The following is a 19,415-nucleotide window of genomic DNA, read 5'->3' as shown; positions in this document are numbered from 1 at the left end:
TGCGCCGCGCCACCTGATTCCGGGGAGAAGCCCCGTCGATGGCGATGACGACGACTCGACGAAGGAATGAGGAAATGAAGGTGCCACGTATAGCTAGACTGGTATATAGCGATACAACTGGCCAAAGTCACCGTTTCAACCTTGAGTAACATTAGCATGTCTCCTAATGGAAGATCTATCTCTATCTGGGAGGATAAGTGGATTCCAGATACCATTAGCATGTCTCCTATGTCCACTATTACTCCCACCACTTTACATACTGTCAATGAACTTATTGATGAAGAAAATTGGACATGAAAGACGAATCTTGTTCGACAAAATTTTCTCGCTCCGGATGCAGAATCTATCATGAATATACCATTGCGTACCGGAGATGGGGATGATTTCTTTGCTTGGGCTTTTGAAAACTCGGGTGTGTACACTGTCAAGTCGGCGTACCGTGCTCTCGTGAATCAGAAAGAGCGTAAAGCTCTAGAGGAAGGGACGGCTACCAGTGCCTCAAAATCTGAACAACAGATGTGGACATCTTTGTGGAAGCTCAAAGTTGTGCCTAAGGTCGGAGTTTTTTGGTGGAGAGTTCTTCGCGAGATCCTCCCCGACGAAGCAACCCTTAAGCACAAACATATCAAACCTACAAGCCTGTGCAATGTATGCTTGGCCAAAGAGGAGGATCTTATGCATGCACTGGTGACTTGCTCCCATGCACGCAGATTTTGGGATGAAGCGCAAACATGGTCCGACCTTCGACTTCCATGCCTACATCCAGCAACATGGGCGCGCGACATCTTATGCGATGATCGTTTTTCGGATCATGCGAGAGGACAGATTGTGTCGGTGATGTGGGCTATCTGGCATTCGCGGAATCATTGGGCTCATGAGAAGGAGCACGTGGATCCAGTGTACTCTACTCGACACATTCGAGAGGACTTGGCCTTGCTCAACATCCCAATAAAGCAGGCTACACTGTTGCCAGGTCATGGTTGGCGACCCCAGAAGCAGGGTTTGTCAAGATAAATGTTGATGGTGCAATCAACTCCGAAGCAGGACTAGTTGGAGCGGGTGGTGTAGCTCGCTCAGCCACGGCGCTGCTTGCTTCCTGGTGTAAACCGCACATCGGTGTTACGGATCCTCTCATTGCTGAGGCCTTGTCACTACGAGAGGGAGCCCTATTTGCTCGTCTGCGAGGCTACTCGCATGTGATATTGGAATCCGACTGCCTGGAGATTGTGAATCTCTGGAACACTCGTCACGGCTCTCGTTCGGTCGTGGCTCCGTTACTAGTAGAGATTGGAGAGCATGCTTTGTCTTTTGACTCTTTTGTAATTCAGCATGTAAACAGGTCTGCTAATCTCCCGGCCCATCTTTGTGCAAGGCACGCCAGCACACTGAGGGTGACCGAGAATTGGTTGGACTCTGCACCTTCATTCCTGATCAGTAGCCTTATGGCGGATGATCCTAGGAGCATTTTTGTTTGAATAAAGCTCTCACGATTCCTCGCAAAAAAAACCTTGAGTAACAGGCTGACTTTCCCCTCCTCCTCCCGCGCCGCTCGCGCGGGCGGCTCCAGAGGTCGAATCCCTATAGCCCCGTGAGCCGCATCTCCTGAAGGTTGCCTGACCACCGCCAATGCCGGCCCGGTTGCGGAAGGTGGCGGGCAGGGTCGGCGCGCCCCGATGGGCTCCCTTCTCGCGGGGGCGAGACGTCATCTGGACGGCACGGTGGTTTCCTCCGGTGTGGCGGCATAGCGGTTTTCTCCAGTGTGATGGTGCATGGCGTGGAACGCAGAGGTGGTGGCGGAGCTCGGCAGGAAGTGCAGCGTAGGTTCATGGCACTCGGGTTTGGGCTCTTGGTGGCGCCAGTGTGGGGATTTGGTGGCGGCGGCGCGGTTGGTCCGAGGTGTTTGCGGTGTTGCGAGTTCGCCCAGGAGGGGTTGGGCTTGCAGCGGCGTCGGAGGTCATCATGGTGCATGTTAACTTGTTGTTTAACAACTTTAACATTGTGTTTTAATCGAAATAGTACTAAATCGAAATTTGCATATGGGGATTTTTCAGAATTATTATGTGTTGTTTTCGGTCTTATTTAAACTTGCTTTGATGTCGGGTTCTTTCATGTCTCATCTCTTGCCATGAGTAACCACATTTGATCTTGTCATGCATCATACTTGTTTGTGATTCATGTCTTGTTTATGCTTATGTATTTACCGTATTGTTTGCTTTTTTCTGGTTATGCTTCTTCTCGATAGCTCCGGTTTCGTTGCGATTGTGAGGATTCGTTCGACTACGTTGGTTTTAGTTGCTCTGTTGCAAAAGTGCATCCTGATGTTGACTGTTGAAGTTGTTATAACTTTCAAACCTACCATGATGATTGCATCTAATCCATAAGTCATATGTATGTGATTCGTTCTTGTGATTTGCTCTATGTAATGTGTAACATGCCCTTGGTTGCCATGTAAACTTGTTGTAGCATGTATCTTTCTTGCTCTCAAGTTGCCATCATAATAAAACTGTCAACCTATTAATAGCATGTTCCATTTTGTAAAAATCATATTAATTAATCTATGCATCATGTGAATTTGTGCCGATGTTGTAAGTTGGAGTATGCCATGTCTACTGTATGCTTATGTCCATTTCATAAATATTAAAATTGCAGTGCTTGTTGTTATGTGCATCCCAATGCAACATCATTATGTTAATATTTGTGTTTCTAGATTTTCAAATTCACGGTTGCATATTGTCTTGATGACTCCCATGAACCTGTTGCTCCTATGTATATGTCGTGTTGTGTGATTTAAGCTCCACTATGTGTAATAGCATGCTATGTCATTTGATGCCATGTTCTAGCACCGTAGCATATTTGTTTCATGCCTTCAACATGCCATCATATTAACTCTGTTCATGTATATGCCCAGTTTTTTCACTAAGTCCTAATCTGTAACAGAACATTGCATTTTACATGGATCATAGTAAATTAACCATGATGCTTATGAACCTAAACTGTAAAGATGAATTGAAGTATGTTATCTCTACTTTAAGTGCATATCAAGTTTGTGCCCATATAGTTCCTATAGCATGTTGATTGGATGCTTGCAATATGCCTAGTTGATGTTTTGGGCATATTGTTATTTAAACTTGTCTTGTGTGTATGTGTTGAATCGTTGCTCCGTCTTGATCATGTCCTATATGAAACTGAAGGAAATATGCCCTAGAGGCAATAATAAAGTTGTTATTTTATATTTCCTTATTCATGATAAATTTTTACTATTCATGCTAGCATTGTATTTTTCGGAAACCTTGATACATGTGTGAATAAACAAACAAACAACGTGTCCCTAGCGAGCCTCTACTAGACTAGCTCATTGATCAAAGATGGTTAAGGTTTCCTAACCATGGACATGAATTGTCATTTGATAATGGGATCACATCATTAGGAGAATGATGTGATGGAAAAGACCCATCTGTTAGCTTAGCATAATGATGGTTCAGTTTTATTGCTACTGCTTTCTTCATGTCAAATACATATTCCTTCGACTATGAGATTATGCAACTCCCAGATACCGGAGGAATGCCTTGTGTGCTATCAAACGTCACAACGTAACTAGGTGATTGGGATTTGTCACTCTAAGTATCGAAGAGGTATCTCTGGGCCCTCTCGGTAATACACATCATAAGCTTATGAGGTGTTTGTTGGGTTGGCATAGATCAAGATTAGGATTTGTCACTCCGAGTATCGGAGAGGTATCTCTGGGCCTCTCGGTAGTGCACATCATAAGCCTTGCAAGCAATGTGACTAATGAGTTAGTTGAGGGATGATGTATTATGGAACGAGTAAAGAGACTTGCCTGTAACAAGATTGAACTAGGTATGAAGATACCGATGATCAAATCTCGGGCAAGTAACGTACCGATGGACAAAGGGAATTACGTATGTTGTCATAATGGTTCGATCAATAAAGATATTCGTAGAATATGTAGGAGCTAATATGGGCATCTAGGTTCCACTATTGGTTATTGACTGGAGAGGTGTCTCAATCATGTCTACATAGTTCTCGAACCCGTAGGGTCCGCACGCTTAACGTTCAGTGATGATATAGTATTATATGAGTTATGTGATTTGGTGACCGAATGTTGTTCGGAGTCCCGGATGAGATCACGGACATGAAGAGGAGTCTCGAAATGGTCGAGAGGTAAAGATTGATATATAGGATGATGGTATTCAGACACCAAAAGTGTTCCGGAGGGTACCGGGTACATATCGGGTCACCGGAAGGGGTTCCGGGCACCCCCGGCAAAAGATATGGGCCTTATGGGCCAAGAGGGGAAACACACCAGCCACAAGGGGCTGGTGCGCCCCCCATATGGAACGGCCTAAGGAGGGGAAGGAAAGGGGAGAAGGGAAAGGAAAGTGTGGATTAAGATTCCCACTTCCTTCCCTCCCCCCCCCCCTATTTCCTTCTCCTTCGGTTAAATATGGCAGGGGGGCGCCACTTGGGGAGAACCCCAAGTAGGATTCGGCCTATTTGGGGCGCCTCCTAGCATCCTCCCTTTCCCTCCCACCTATATATATGTGGGGGGCGCCCTAACACACCTCAGGCAATTGCCTAGCCGTGTGCGGCGCCCTCCTCCACCATTTACACCCACGGTCATATTTTCGTAGTGCATAGGCGAAGCCCTGCAGAGATCACTTCACCATCACCGTAACCACGCCGTCGTGCTGACGGAACTCATCTACTACTTGGACGTCTTGCTGGATCAAGAAGGCGAGGGACGTCACCGAGTTGAACTGTGCAGAACACGGAGGTGTCGTGCGTTCGGTACTTGATTGGTTGAAGCGCGAAGAAGTTCAACTACATCCACTGCATTTTGAAACGCTTCCGCTTACGGTCTATGAGGGTACGTAGACACTCTCCCACTCGTTGCTATGCATCCCCATGGGTAGATGATATGCATAAGTAGAACACAAAGAGTTGTGGGCCGTGATAGGCATATTGCTTACCACCAAACGTCTTATTTTGATTCGGCGGTATTGTGGGATGAAGCGGCATGGACCAAGCTTACATGTCCACGCACATGAGACCGGTTCCACCGACTGACATGCAACTAGTTTTGCATAAAGATGGCTGGCGGGTGTCTGTTTCTCCTACTTTAGTTGAATTGAATTTGACTGCGGCCGGTCCTTGAAGAAGGTTAAAATAGCAAACTTGACAAAACTCCATTGTGGTTTTTGCCGTAGGTAAGAACGGTTCTTGCTAGAAACCCTTAGCAGCCACGTAAAACTTGCAACAACAAAGTAGAGGACATCTAACTTGTTTTTTGCAGGGTATGTTGTGATGTGATATCGTCAAGACATGATGAGATATATGTTATCGTATGAGATGATCATGTTTTGTAAGATATCTGGCAACCGGCAGGAGCCTTATGGTTGTCTCTTTATTGTATAAAATGCAAACGTCATGTAATTGCTTTGCTTTATCACTATGCGTTAGCGATAGTTGTAGAAGAAATAGTTGGCGAGACGACCATGACGCTATGATGGAGATCAAGGTGTCGAGCCGGTGACGATGGAGATCATGAAGATGCTTTGGAGATGGAGATCAAAAGCACGAGATGATGATGGCCATATCATGTCACATATTTTGATTGCATGTGATGTTTATATTTTATGCATCTTATTTTCCTTAGTACGCCGGTAGCATTATAAGATGATCCCTTCACTAAATTTCAAGGTAAAAGTGTTCTCCCTGAGAATGCACCAGTGCTATAGTTCGTTGTGTTGAGACACCACATGATGATCGGGTGTGATAGAGTCTACGTTCACATACAATGGGTGTAAGACAGTTTTGCACATGCGGAATACTTGGGTTAAACTTGACGAGCCTAGCATGTACAGACATAGCCTCGGACCACTGGAGACCGAAAGGTCGAACGTGAATCATATAGTAGATATGATCAACATAGAGATGTTCACCATTGATGACTACCCCATCTCACGTGATGATCGGACATGGGTTAGTTCATTTGGATCACGTACCACTTAGATGACTTGAGGGATGTATATTTAAGTGGGAGTTCTTAAGTAATTTGATTAAATGAACTTAATTTGTCATGAACTTAGTCCTGATAGTATTTGCATATCTATGTTGTAGATCAATGGCCCGTGCTACCGTTCCCTGAATTTTAATGTGTTCCTAGAGAAAGCTAAGTTTTAATATGATGGTAGCAACTACATGGACTGGGTCCATAACTTGAGGATTATCCTCGTTGCTACAGAGAAGAATTATGTCCTTAATGCACCGCTAGGTGACAGACCTTTTGCAGGAGCAGATGTAGACGTTATGAACGTTCGGCAAGCTCGATATTGTTGGGGAACGTAGTAATTTCAAAAAAATTCCTACGTACACGCAAGATCATGGTGATGACATAGCAACGAGAGGGGAGAGTGTTGTCCACGTACCCTCGTAGACCGTAAGCGGAAGCGTTATGACAACGCGGTTGATGTAGTCGTACGTCTTCACGATCCGACCGATCCAAGCACCGAACGTACGGCACCTCCGAGTTCAGCACACGTTCAGCTCGATGATGATCCCCGGGCTCCGATCCAACAAAGCTTCGGGGATGAGTTCCGTCAGCACGACGGCGTGGTGACGATGATGATGTTCTACCGGCGCAGGGCTTCGCCTAAACTCCGCGACGATATGACCGAGGTGGAATATGGTGGAGGGGGGCACCGCACACGGCTAAGGAACGATCCGTAGATCAACTTGTGTGTACTGGGGTGCCCCCCTGCCCCCGTATATAAAGGAGGGAGGGGGGAGGCCGGCCGGCCCTTGTGGGCACGCCAAGGAGGAGGAGTCCTCCTCCTAGTAGGAGTAGGACTCCCCCTTTCCTACTCCTACTAGGAGGGGGAAGGAAGGGGAAGAGGGGGGAAGGAAAGAGGGGGGCGCCTCCCCCCTCCTAGTCCAATTCGGACCAGAGGGAGAGGGGGCGCGTGGCCCAACCTGGCCGCCCCTCTCTCTTTCCACCAAGGCCCATGTGGCCCATCATCTCTCCCCGGGGGGTTCCGGTAACCCTCCGGCACTCCGGTTTTCTCCGACAACGTCTGGAACACTTCCGGTGTCCGAATATAGTCGTCCAATATATCAATCTTTATGTCTCGACCATTTCGAGACTCCTCATCATGTCCGTGATCACATCCGGGACTCCGAACAAACTTCGGTACATCAAAACTTATAAACTCATAATAAAACTGTCATCGTAACGTTAAGCGTGCGGACCCTACGGGTTCGAGAACTATGTAGACATGACCTAGAACTATTCTCGGTCAATAACCAATAGCGGAACCTGGATGCCCATATTGGTTCCTACATATTCTACGAAGATCTTTATCGGTCAAACCGCATAACAACATACGTTGTTCCCTTTGTCATCGGTATGTTACTCGCCCGAGATTTGATCGTCGGTATCCAATACCTAGTTCAATCTCGTTACCGGCAAGTCTCTTTACTCGTTACGTAATGCATCATCCCGTAACCAACTCATTGGTCACATTGCTTGCAAGGCTTATAGTGATGTGCATTACCGAGAGGGCCCAGAGATACCTCTCCGACAATCGGAGTGACAAAACTTAATCTCGAAATACGCCAACTCAACATGTACCTTCGGAGACACCTGTAGTACTCCTTTATAATCACCCAGTTACGTTGTGATGTTTGGTAGTACCCAAAGTGTTCCTCCGGTAAACGGGAGTTGCATAATCTCATAGTTACAGGAACATGTATAAGTCATGAAGAAAGCAATAGCAATATACTAAACGATCAAGTGCTAGGCTAACGGAATGGGTCATGTCAATCACATCATTCTCCTAATGATGTGATCCCATTAATCAAATGACAACACATGTCTATGGTTAGGAAACATAACCATCTTTGATTAATGAGCTAGTCAAGTAGAGGCATACTAGTGACTATATGTTTGTCTATGTATTCACACATGTATCATGTTTCCGGTTAATACAATTCTAGCATGAATAATAAACATTTATCATGAAATAAGGAAATAAATAATAACTTTATTATTGCCTATAGGGCATATTTCCTTCAGTCTCCCACTTGCACTAGAGTCAATAATCTAGTTCACATCACCATGTGATTTAACAGCAATAGTTCACATCACCATGTGATTAACACCCATAGTTCACATCGATATGTGATCAACACCCAAAGGGTTTACTAGAGTCAGTAATCTAGTTCACATCGCTATGTGATTAACACCCAAAGAGTACTAAGGTGTGATCATGTTTTTCTTGTGAGATAATTTTAGTCAACGGGTCTGTCACATTCAGATCCGTAAGCATTTTGCGAATTTCTATGTCAACAATGCTCTACAAGGAGCTACTCTAGCTAATTGCTCCCACTTTTCAATATGTATCTGGATCGAGACTTAGAGTCATCCAGATCGGTGTCAAAACTTGCATTGACGTAATTCTTTGCGACGAACCTTTTTTCACCTCCATAATCGAGAAACATATCCTTATTCCACTAAGGATAATATTGACCGCTGTCCAGTGATCTTACTCCTAGATCACTATTGTACTCCCTTGTCAAACTCAGTATAGGGTATACAATAGATCTGGTACACAACATGGCATACTTTATAGAACCTATGGCTGAGGCATAGGGAATGACTTCCATTCTTTTTCTATCTTCTGCCGTGGTCGGGCTTTGAGTCTTACTCAATGTCACACCTTGTAACACAGGCAAGAACTCTTTCTTTGACTACTCCATTTTGAACTTACTTCAAAATCTTATCAAGGTATGTACTTATTAAAAAAACTTATCAAGCGTCTTGATCTATCTCTATAGATCTTGATGCTCAATATGTAAGCAGCTTCACCGAGGTCTTTCTTTGAAAAACTCCTTTCAAACACTCCTTTATGCTTTGCAGAATAATTCTACATTATTTCCGATCAACAATATGTCATTCACATATACTTATCAGAAATGTTGTAGTGCTCCCACTCACTTTCTTGTAAATACAGGCTTCACCGCAAGTCTGTATAAAACTATATGCTTTGATCAACTTATCAAAGCGTATATTCCAACTCCGAGATGCTTGCACCAGTCCATAGATGGATCGCTGGAGCTTGCACATTTTGTTAACACCTTTAGGATTGACAAAAACTGTCTGGTTGCATCATATACAACTCTTCTTTAATAAATCCATTAAGGAATGCAGTTTTGTTTATCCATTTGCCAGATTTCATAAAATGCGGTAATTGCTAACATGATTCAGACAGACTTTAAGCATCGATACGAGTGAGAAAATCTCATTGTAGTCAACACCTTGAACTTTGTCAAAAACCTTTTTCGACAAGTCTAGTTTTGTAGATAGTAACACTACTATCAGCGTCTGTCTTCCTCTTAAAAATCCATTTAATCTCAATGGATTGCCAATCATCGGGCAAGTCAACCAAAGTCCATACTTTGTTCTCATACATGGATCCCATCTCAGATTTCATGGCCTCAAGCCATTTTGCGGAATCTGGGCTCACCATCGCTTCTTCATAGTTCATAGGTTCATCATGATCTAGTAGCATGACTTCCAGAACAGGATTGCCGTACCACTCTGGTGCGGATCTTACTCTGGTTTACCTATGAGATTCGGTAGTAACTTGATCTGAAGTTACATGATCATCATCATTAGCTTCCTCACTAATTGGTGTAGTAGTCACAGGAACAGATTTCTATGATGAACTACTTTCCAATAAGGGAGAAGGTACAATTACCTTATCAAGTTCTACTTTCCTCCCACTCACTTCTTTCGAGAGGAACTCCTTCTCTAGAAAGGATCCATTCTTAGCAACGAATGTTTTGCCTTTGGATTTGTGATAGAAGGAGTACCCAACAGTTTCCTTTGGGTATTCTATTAAGATGCACTTCTCCGATTTGGGTTCGAGCTTATCAGGTTGAAACTTTTTCATATAAGCATCGCAACTCCAAACTTTAAGAAACGACAGCTTAGGTTTACTGCTAAACCATAGTTCATACGGTGTCGTCTCAACGGATTTAGATGGTGCCCTTTTAAACGTGAATGTAGTTGTCTCTAATGCACAACCCCAAAACGATAGTGGTAAAACCGATAAGAGACATCATAGATCGCACCATATCCAATAAAGTGCAGTTACGACGTTCGGACACACCATAACATTGTGGTGTTCCAGGTGGCGTGAGCTGTGAAACTATTCCACATTGTTTTAATTGAAGACCAAACTCGTAACTCAAATATTCGTCTCCACGATCAGATCGTAGAAACTTTATTTTCTTGTTACGATGATTTTTCCACTTCACTCTGAAATTCTTTGAACCTTTCAATTATTTCAGACTTATGTTTCATCAAGTAGATATACTCATATCTGCTCAATTCATCTTGTGAAGGTCAGAAAATAACGATACCCGCCACGAGCATCAACACTCATTGGACCGCATACATCGGTATGTATTGTTTCCAATAAGTTAGTAGCTCGTTCCATTGTTCCAGAGAACGGAGTTTTAGTCATCTTGCCCAAAAGGCATGGTTCGCAAGCATCAAATGATTCATAACCAAGTGATTCCGAAAATCCATCTTTATGGAGTTTCTTCATGCGCTTTACACGATATGACCCAAACGGCAGTGCCACAAATAAGTTGCACTATCATTATCAACTTTGCATCTTTTGGCATTAATATTATGAATATGTGTATCACTACGATCGAGATCCAACAAACTATTTTCATTGGGTGTATGACCATCAAAGGTTTTATTCATTTAAACAGAACAACAATTATTCTCTGATTTTAAATGAATACCCGTATTGCAATAAACATGATCAAATCATATTCATGCTCAACGCAAACGCCAAATAACATTTATTTAGGTTCAACACTAATCCCTAAAGTATAGGGAGTGTGCGATGATGATCATATCAATCTTGGAACCACTTCCAACACACATCGTCACTTCTCCCTCAACTAATTTCTGTTTATTCTGTAACTCCTGTTTCGAGTTACTAATCTTAGCAACCGAACAAGTATCAAATACTCAGGGGTTACTATAAACACTAGTAAGGTACACATCAATAACATGTATATCAAATATACCCTTGTTCACTTTGCCATCCTTCTTATCCACCAAATATTCAGGGCATTTCCGCTTCTAGTGACCATTTCCTTTGCAGTATAATCACTCAGTTTTAGGCTTTGGTCCAGCTTTGGGCTTCTTCGTGGGAGTGACAACTTGCTTGTCATTCTACTTGAAGTTCCCTTTCTTTCCCTTTGACCTTTTTCTTGAAACTAGTGATCTTGTCAACCATCAACACTTGATGCTCTTTCTTGATTTCTACCTTCGTCGATTTCAACATCACGAAGAGCTCGGGAATCGTTTTCATCATCCCTTGCATATTATAGTTCATCACGAAGTTCTACTAACTTGGTGGTGGTGACTAGAGAATTCTGTCAATCACTATCTTATCTGGAAGATTAACTCCCAATTGATTCAAGCGATTGTAGTACCCAGACAATCTGAGCACATGCTCACTAGTTGAGCGATTCTCCTCCATCTTTTAGCTATAGAACTTGTTGGAGACTTCATATCTCTCAACTCGGGTATTTGCTTGAAATATTAACTTCAACTCCTGGAACATCTCATATGGTCCATGACGTTCAAAACGTCTTTGAAGTCCCGATTCTAAGCCGTTAAGCATGGTGCACTAAACTATCAAGTAGTCATCATATTGAGCTAGCCAAATGTTCATAACGTCTGCATCTGCTCCTGCAATAGGTCTGTCACCTAGCGGTGCATTAAGGACATAATTCTTCTGTGTAGCAATGAGGATAAACCTCAGATCACGGATCCAATCCGCATCATTGCTACTAACATTTTTCAAAACAATTTTCTCTAGGAACATATCAAAATAAACATATGAAAGCAACAACGCAAGCTATTAATCTACAACATAATTTGCAAAATACTACCAGGACTAAATTCATGATAAATTTAAGTTCAATTAATCATATTACTTAAGAACTCCCACTTAGACAGACATCTCTCTAGTCATCTAAGTGATCACGTGATCCAAATCAACTAAACCATAACCGATCATCACGTGAAATGGAGTAGCTTTCAATGGTGAACATCATTATGTTGATCATATCTACTGTATGATTCACGCTCGACCTTTCGGTCTCTGTGTTCCGAGGCCATATCTGCATATGCTAGGCTCGTCAAGTTTAACCTGAGTATTCCGCGTGTGCAAAACTGGCTTGCACCCGTTGTAGATGGACGTAGAGCTTATCACACCCGATCATCACGTGGTGTCTGGGCACGACGAACTTTGGCAACGGTGCATACTTAGGGAGAACACTTCTTGATAATTAGTGAGAGATCATCTTATAATGCTACCGTCAAACAAAACAGAATAAGATGTATAACAGATAAACATCATATGCAATCAAAATATGTGACATGATATGGCCATGATCATCTTGCGCCTTTGATCTCCATCTCCAAAGTACTGTCATGATCTCTATCATCACCGGCACGACACCATGATCTTCATCATCTTGATCTATATCAATGTGTCGTCACATGGTCGTCTCGCCAACTATTGCTCTTGCAACTATTGCTATCGCATAGCGATAAAGTAAAGCAATTATTTGGCACTTGCATCTTATGCAACAAAGAGACAACCATAGAGCTTCTGCCAGTTGCCTATAACTTCAACAAAACATGATCATCTCATACAACAACTTATATCTCATCACGTCTTGACCATATCACATCACAACATGCCCTGCAAAAACAAGTTAGACGTCCTCTACTTTGTTGTTGCAAGTTTTACGTGGCTGCTACGGGCTGAGCAAGAACCGTTCTTACCTACGCATCAAAACCACAACGATAGTTCGTCAAGTTGGTGCTGTTTTAACCTTCTCAAGGACCGGGCGTAGCCACACTCGGTTCAACTAAAGTTGAAGAAACTGACACCCGCCAGCCACCTGTGTGCAAAGCACGTCAGTAGAACCAGTCTCGCGTAAGCGTACGCGTAATGTCGGTCCGGGCCGCTTCATCCAACAATACCGCCGAACCAAAGTATGACATGCTGGTAAGCAGTATGACTTGTATCGCCCACAACTCACTTGTGTTCTACTCGTGCATATAACATCAACGCATAAAACCTAGGCTCGGATGCCACTGTTGGGGAACGTAGTAATTTCAAAAAAATTCCTACGTACACGCAAGATCATGGTGATGACATAGCAACGAGAGGGGAGAGTGTTGTCCATGTACCCTCGTAGACCGTAAGCGGAAGCGTTATGACAACGCGGTTGATGTAGTCGTACGTCTTCACGATCTGACCGATCCAAGCACCGAACGTACGGCACCTCCGAGTTCAGCACACGTTCAGCTCGATGACGATCCCCAGGCTCCGATCCAGCAAAGCTTTGGGGATGAGTTCCGTCAGCACGACGGCGTCGTGACGATGATGATGTCCTACCGGCGCAGGGCTTCGCCTAAACTCCGCGATGATATGACCGAGGTGGAATATGGTGGAGGGGGGCACCGCACACGGCTAAGGAACGATCCATAGATCAACTTGTGTGTACTGGGGTGCCCCCCTGCCCCCGTATATAAAGGAGGGAGGGGGAGGCCGGCCGGCCCTTGTGGGCACGCCAAGGAGGAGGAGTCCTCCTCCTAGTAGGAGTATGACTCCCCCTTTCCTACTCCTACTAGGAGGGGGAAGGAAGGGGAAGAGGGGGGAAGGAAAGAGGGGGGCACTGCCCCCCCTCCTAGTCCAATTCGGACCAGAGGGAGAGGGGGCACGCGGTCCACCCTGGCCGCCCCTCTCTCTTTCCACCAAGGCCCATGTGGCCCATTATCTCTCCCCGGGGGGTTCCGGTAACCCTCCGGCACTCCGGTTTTCTCCGACAACGTCCGGAACACTTCCGGTGTCCGAATATAGTCGTCCAATATATCAATCTTTATGTCTCGACCATTTCGAGACTCCTCATCATGTCCGTGATCACATCCAGGACTCCGAACAAACTTCGGTAATCAAAACTTGTAAACTCATAATAAAACTGTCATCGTAACGTTAAGCGTGCGGACCCTACGGGTTCGAGAACTATGTAGACATGACCTAGAACTATTCTCGGTCAATAACCAATAGTGGAACCTGGATGCCCATATTGGTTCCTACATATTCTACGAAGATCTTTATCGGTCAAACCGCATAACAACATACGTTGTTCCCTTTGTCATCGGTATGTTACTTGCCCGAGATTTGATCGTCGGTATCCAATACCTAGTTCAATCTCGTTACCGGCAAGTCTCTTTACTCGTGACGTAATGCATCATCCTGTAACCAACTCATTGGTCACATTGCTTGCAAGGCTTATAGTGATGTGCATTACCGAGAGGGCCCAGAGATACCTCTCCTACAATCGGAGTGACAAAACCTAATCTCGAAATACGCCAACTCAACATGTACCTTCGGAGACACTTGTAGTACTCCTTTATAATCACCCAGTTACGTTGTGACGTTTGGTAGTACCCAAAGTGTTCCTCCGGTAAACGGGAGTTGCATAATCTCATAGTTACAGGAACATGTATAAGTCATGAAGAAAGCAATAGCAATATACTAAACGATCAAGTGCTAGGCTAACGGAATGGGTCAGGTCAATCACATCATTCTCCTAATGATGTGATCCCATTAATCAAATGACAACACATGTCTATGGTTAGGAAACATAACCATCTTTGATTAATGAGCTAGTCAAGTAGAGGCATACTAGTGACTATATGTTTGTCTATGTATTCACACATGTATCATGTTTCCGGTTAATACAATTCTAGCATGAATAATAAACATTTATCATGAAATAAGGAAATAAATAATAACTTTATTATTGCCTCTAGGGCATATTTCCTTCAGATATGATGACTATTTAATAGTTTAGTGCGCCATGCTTTACGTCTTAGAATCGGGACTTCAAAAATGTTTTGAATGCCATAGAGCATATGAGATGTTCCAAGAGCTGAAATTGGTATTTCAGACTCATGCACGTGTCGAGAGGTATGAGACCTCTGACAAGTACTTTGCCTACAAGATGGAGGAGAATAGCTCAGCTAGTGAGCATGTGCTCAGGATGTCTGGGTACTATGATCACTTGAATCAAGTGGGAGTTAATCTTCCAGATGAGATAGTGGTTGACAGAGTTCTCTAGTCACTATCACCAAGCTACTAGAACTTCGTGATGAACTATAATATGCAAGGGATGACGAAAATGATCCTCGAGCTCTTCGCGATGCTAAAATTGGCAAAGGTAGAAATCAAGAAAGAGCATCAAATGTTGATAGTTAACAAGACCACTAGTTTCAAGAAAATGGCAAGGGAAAGAAATGGAACTTCAAGAAGAATGGCAAGCAAGTTGTCACTCCCGGGAAGAAACCCAAAGCTGGACCCAAGCCTGAAACTGAGTGCTTCTACTGCAAAGGGAATGGTCACTGGAAACAGAACTACCCCAAATAGTTGACGGATAAGAAGGATGGCAAAGTGAACAAAGGCATATTTGATATACATGTTATTGATGTGTACTTTATTAGTGTTCATAGTAACCCCTGGGTATTTGATACCGGTTCAGTTGCTAGAGACTAGTAACTCGAAACATGAGTTGCAAAATGAACAGAGACTAGTTAAGGGCGAGGTGACGATGTGTGTTGGAAGTGATTCCAAGGTTGATAATATCACCATCGCATACTCCCTCTACCTTCGGGATTAGTGTTGAACCTAAATAAATGTTATTTGGTGTTTGTGTTGAGCATGAATATGATTGGATCATGTTTATTGCAATATGATTATTCATTTAAGTCAGAGAATAATTGTTGTTCTGTTTACATGAATAAACCTTTTATGGTTATACACCCAATGTGATAGTGATACACATATTCATAATATTAATGCCAAAAGATGCAAAGTTGATAGTGATAGTGATATACTTGTGGCACTGCCGTTTAGGTCATATTGGTGTAAAGCGCATGAAGAAACTCCATGCAGATGGACTTCTGGAATCACTTGATTATGAATCATTTGATACTTACGAACCCTGCCTCGTGGCAAGATGACTAAAACTCCCTTCTCGAGCTAATGACTTATTGGGAATAATACATACCGATGTATGCGGTCTGATGAGTATTGAAGGGCGCGGCGGGTATCGTTATTTTCTCACCTTCACTGATGATTTGAGTAGATATGAGTATATCTACTTACTGAAACACAAGGATGAAACATTTGAAAAGTTCAAAGAATTTTAGAGTGAAGTGGAGAATCATCGTAACGAGACAATAAAGTTTCTAGGATTTGATCGCAGAGGCATATTTGAGTTACAAGTTTGGCCTTCATTTAAAATAATGTGGAATTGTTTCATAACTCACGCCACCTGGAACACCACAACGTAATGGTGTGTCCGAACATCGTAACCGTATTTTATTAGATATGGTGCGATCTATGATGTCTCTTACCGATTTACCACTATCGTTTTGGGGTTATGCATTAGAGACAACCGCATTCATGTTAAATAGGGCACCATCTAAATCCGTTGAGACAACACCATATGAACTATGGTTTAGCAACAAACCTAAGATGTCGTTTCTTAAAGTTTGGGATTGTGACACTTATGTCAAAAGGCTTCAGCCTGATAAGCTCGAACCCAAATCGGAGAAGTGCCTCTTCATAGGATACCCTAAGGAAACAATTGGGTACATGCTACCTCTTGAGCACTGCGTTGGTTTTCCCTTGAAGAGGAAAGGGTGATGCAGCAAAGTAGCGTAAGTATTTCCCTCAGTTTTTGAGAACCAAGGTATCAATCCAGTAGGAGGCTCCTCAAAAGTCCCACACACCTACACAAACAAACAAAAACCTCGCAACCAACGTGATAAAGGGGTTGTCAATCCCTTCACGGTAACTTGCGAAAGTGAGATCTGATAGACATAATAAGATAAGATAAATATTTTTGGTATTTTTATGATATAGATTGGAAAGTAAAAGATGAAAATAAAAGTAGATGGGAAACTTATATGATAAAAGATAGATCCGGGGGCCATAGGTTTCACTAGTGGCCTCTCTCAAGACAACATAAGTATTACGGTGGGTGAACAAATTACTGTCGAGCAATTGATAGAAAAGTGCATAGTTATGAGAATATCTAGGCATGATCATGTATATAGGCATCACGTCCGTGACAAGTAGATCGAAACGATTTTGCATCTACTACTATTACTCCACACATCGACCGACTCCTGCCTGCATCTAGAGTATTAAGTTCATAAGAACAGAGTAACGCATTAAGCAAGATGACATGATGTAGAGGGATAAACTCAAGCAATATGATATAAACCCCAAATTTTTATCCTCGATGGCAACAATACAATACGTGCCTTGTTGCCCCTGCTGTCACTGGGAAAGGACACCGCAAGATTGAACCCAAAGCTAAGCACTTCTCCTATTGCAAGAAAAATCAATCTAGTAGGCCAAACCAAACTGATAATTCGAAGAGACTTGCAAAGATAACCAATCACACATAAAAGAATTCAGAGGAGATTCAATTATTTCTCATAGATAAACTTGATCATAAACCCACAATTCATCGGATCTCGACAAACACACCGCAAAATGAGTTACATCAAATAGATCTCCAAGAAGATCGATGGGAACTTTGTATTGAGATTCAAAGAGAGAGAAGAAGCCATCTAGCTAATAACTATGGACCCGAAGGTCTGTGGTAAACTACTCACAACTCATCGGAGAGGCCTTGGAGATGATGTAGAGGCCCTCCGTGGTCGATTCCCCCTCCGGCGGAGCACCGACGAAGGCTCCAAGATGGGATCTCGCGGATACATAAGGTTGCGGCAGTGGAAATAGTTTTTCGTGGTGCTCCTGGATGTTTTCAGGGTACGTGGATATATATAGGAGGAAGAAGTAGGTCGGTTGAGCCAAGGGGGGCCCACGAGGGTGGGGGGCGTGCCGGGCACCGTCATGGCTGCCTCGTTTGCTGCTTGACGTCCACTCCAAGTCTCCTGGATTGCGTTTGTTCCAAAAAGATCGCTCCCGAAGGTTTCATTCCGTTTGGACTCCGTTTGACCTTTTCTTCGAAACACTGAAATAGGCAAAAAAACAACAATTCGGGCTGGACCTCCGGTTAGTAGGTTAGTCCCAAAAATGGTATAAAAGTGTAAAGTAAAGCCCATAAACATCCAAAACGGGTAATATAATAGGATGGAACAATCAAAAATTATAGATACGTTGGAGACGTATCAGTACACCTTCTACCATAGATCCGAAGTCAAGATCTTTGTTGCCAAGAATGGAACCTTTCTAGAGAAGGAGTTTCTCTTGAAAGAAGTGAGTGGGAGGAAAGTAAAACTTGATGAAGTAATTGTACCTTCTCTCGAATTGGAAAGTAGCACATAAGAGAAAATCGTTCCCGTGATGCCTACACCAACTAGAGAGGATGCTAAATAGCTAATGATGATGATCATAAAACTTTAGATCAAGTTACTACTAGACCTCATAGGTCGACCAGAACATCTTCTGCACCAGAGTGGTACGGTAATCCTGTCCTGGAAGTCATGTTGTTGGACAATAGCGAACCTACAAACTATGGAGAAACTATGATGAGCCCAGATTCCGGAAAATGGCTTGAGGCCATGAAATCTGAGATAGGATCCATGTATGAGAACAAAGTGTGGACTTTGGTGGATTTGCCCGATGATCAACAAGCCATAAAAATAAATGGATCTTTAAGAGGAAGATGGACAATGATGGTAATATCACTATCTATAAAGCTCGAGTTGTCGCAAAAGTTTTTTGACAAGTTCAAGGAGTTGACTACGATGAGACTTTCTCACCTGTAGCGATGCTTAAGTCCGTCCTAATCATGTTAGCAATTGCCACTTTTTATGATTATGAAATCTGGCAAATGGATGTTGAAAGGACCATGATGTCGCCTAGAGGGGGGGGGTGAATAGGCGTTTTAAAAACTTCTACGGACTTGGCTATATCCTAGTGTGGAAATAAACTAAACGTATACTTTTCAAGCACAAATCCTAAATATACTAGGCTCAACTAAGTGCACCAGCAACTTAATGTAAATGAGGTGAGCACAACAAGGATACTTACAAGCACAAGTAAGTTGCACAAACTTACTTGAGCAATATCACAAGATATGTATGTGTACGCCACAAGTTAGCAATTCACGCTAAACACAAGATATATCAATAGTAGCAAGTATGAATTGCGGGATATAAAGTGTAGGCCTAAATAATCTCTTCAAGGAAATAGCCAACACAATATAATGATGACAACAATATATAGTGAATGCAAGGTCAACGG

Source organism: Triticum dicoccoides, chromosome 2B, assembly GCF_002162155.2.
Source record: "Triticum dicoccoides isolate Atlit2015 ecotype Zavitan chromosome 2B, WEW_v2.0, whole genome shotgun sequence".
Classification (NCBI taxonomy): domain Eukaryota; kingdom Viridiplantae; phylum Streptophyta; class Magnoliopsida; order Poales; family Poaceae; genus Triticum; species Triticum dicoccoides.
This window is presented reverse-complemented; position numbering follows the sequence as displayed.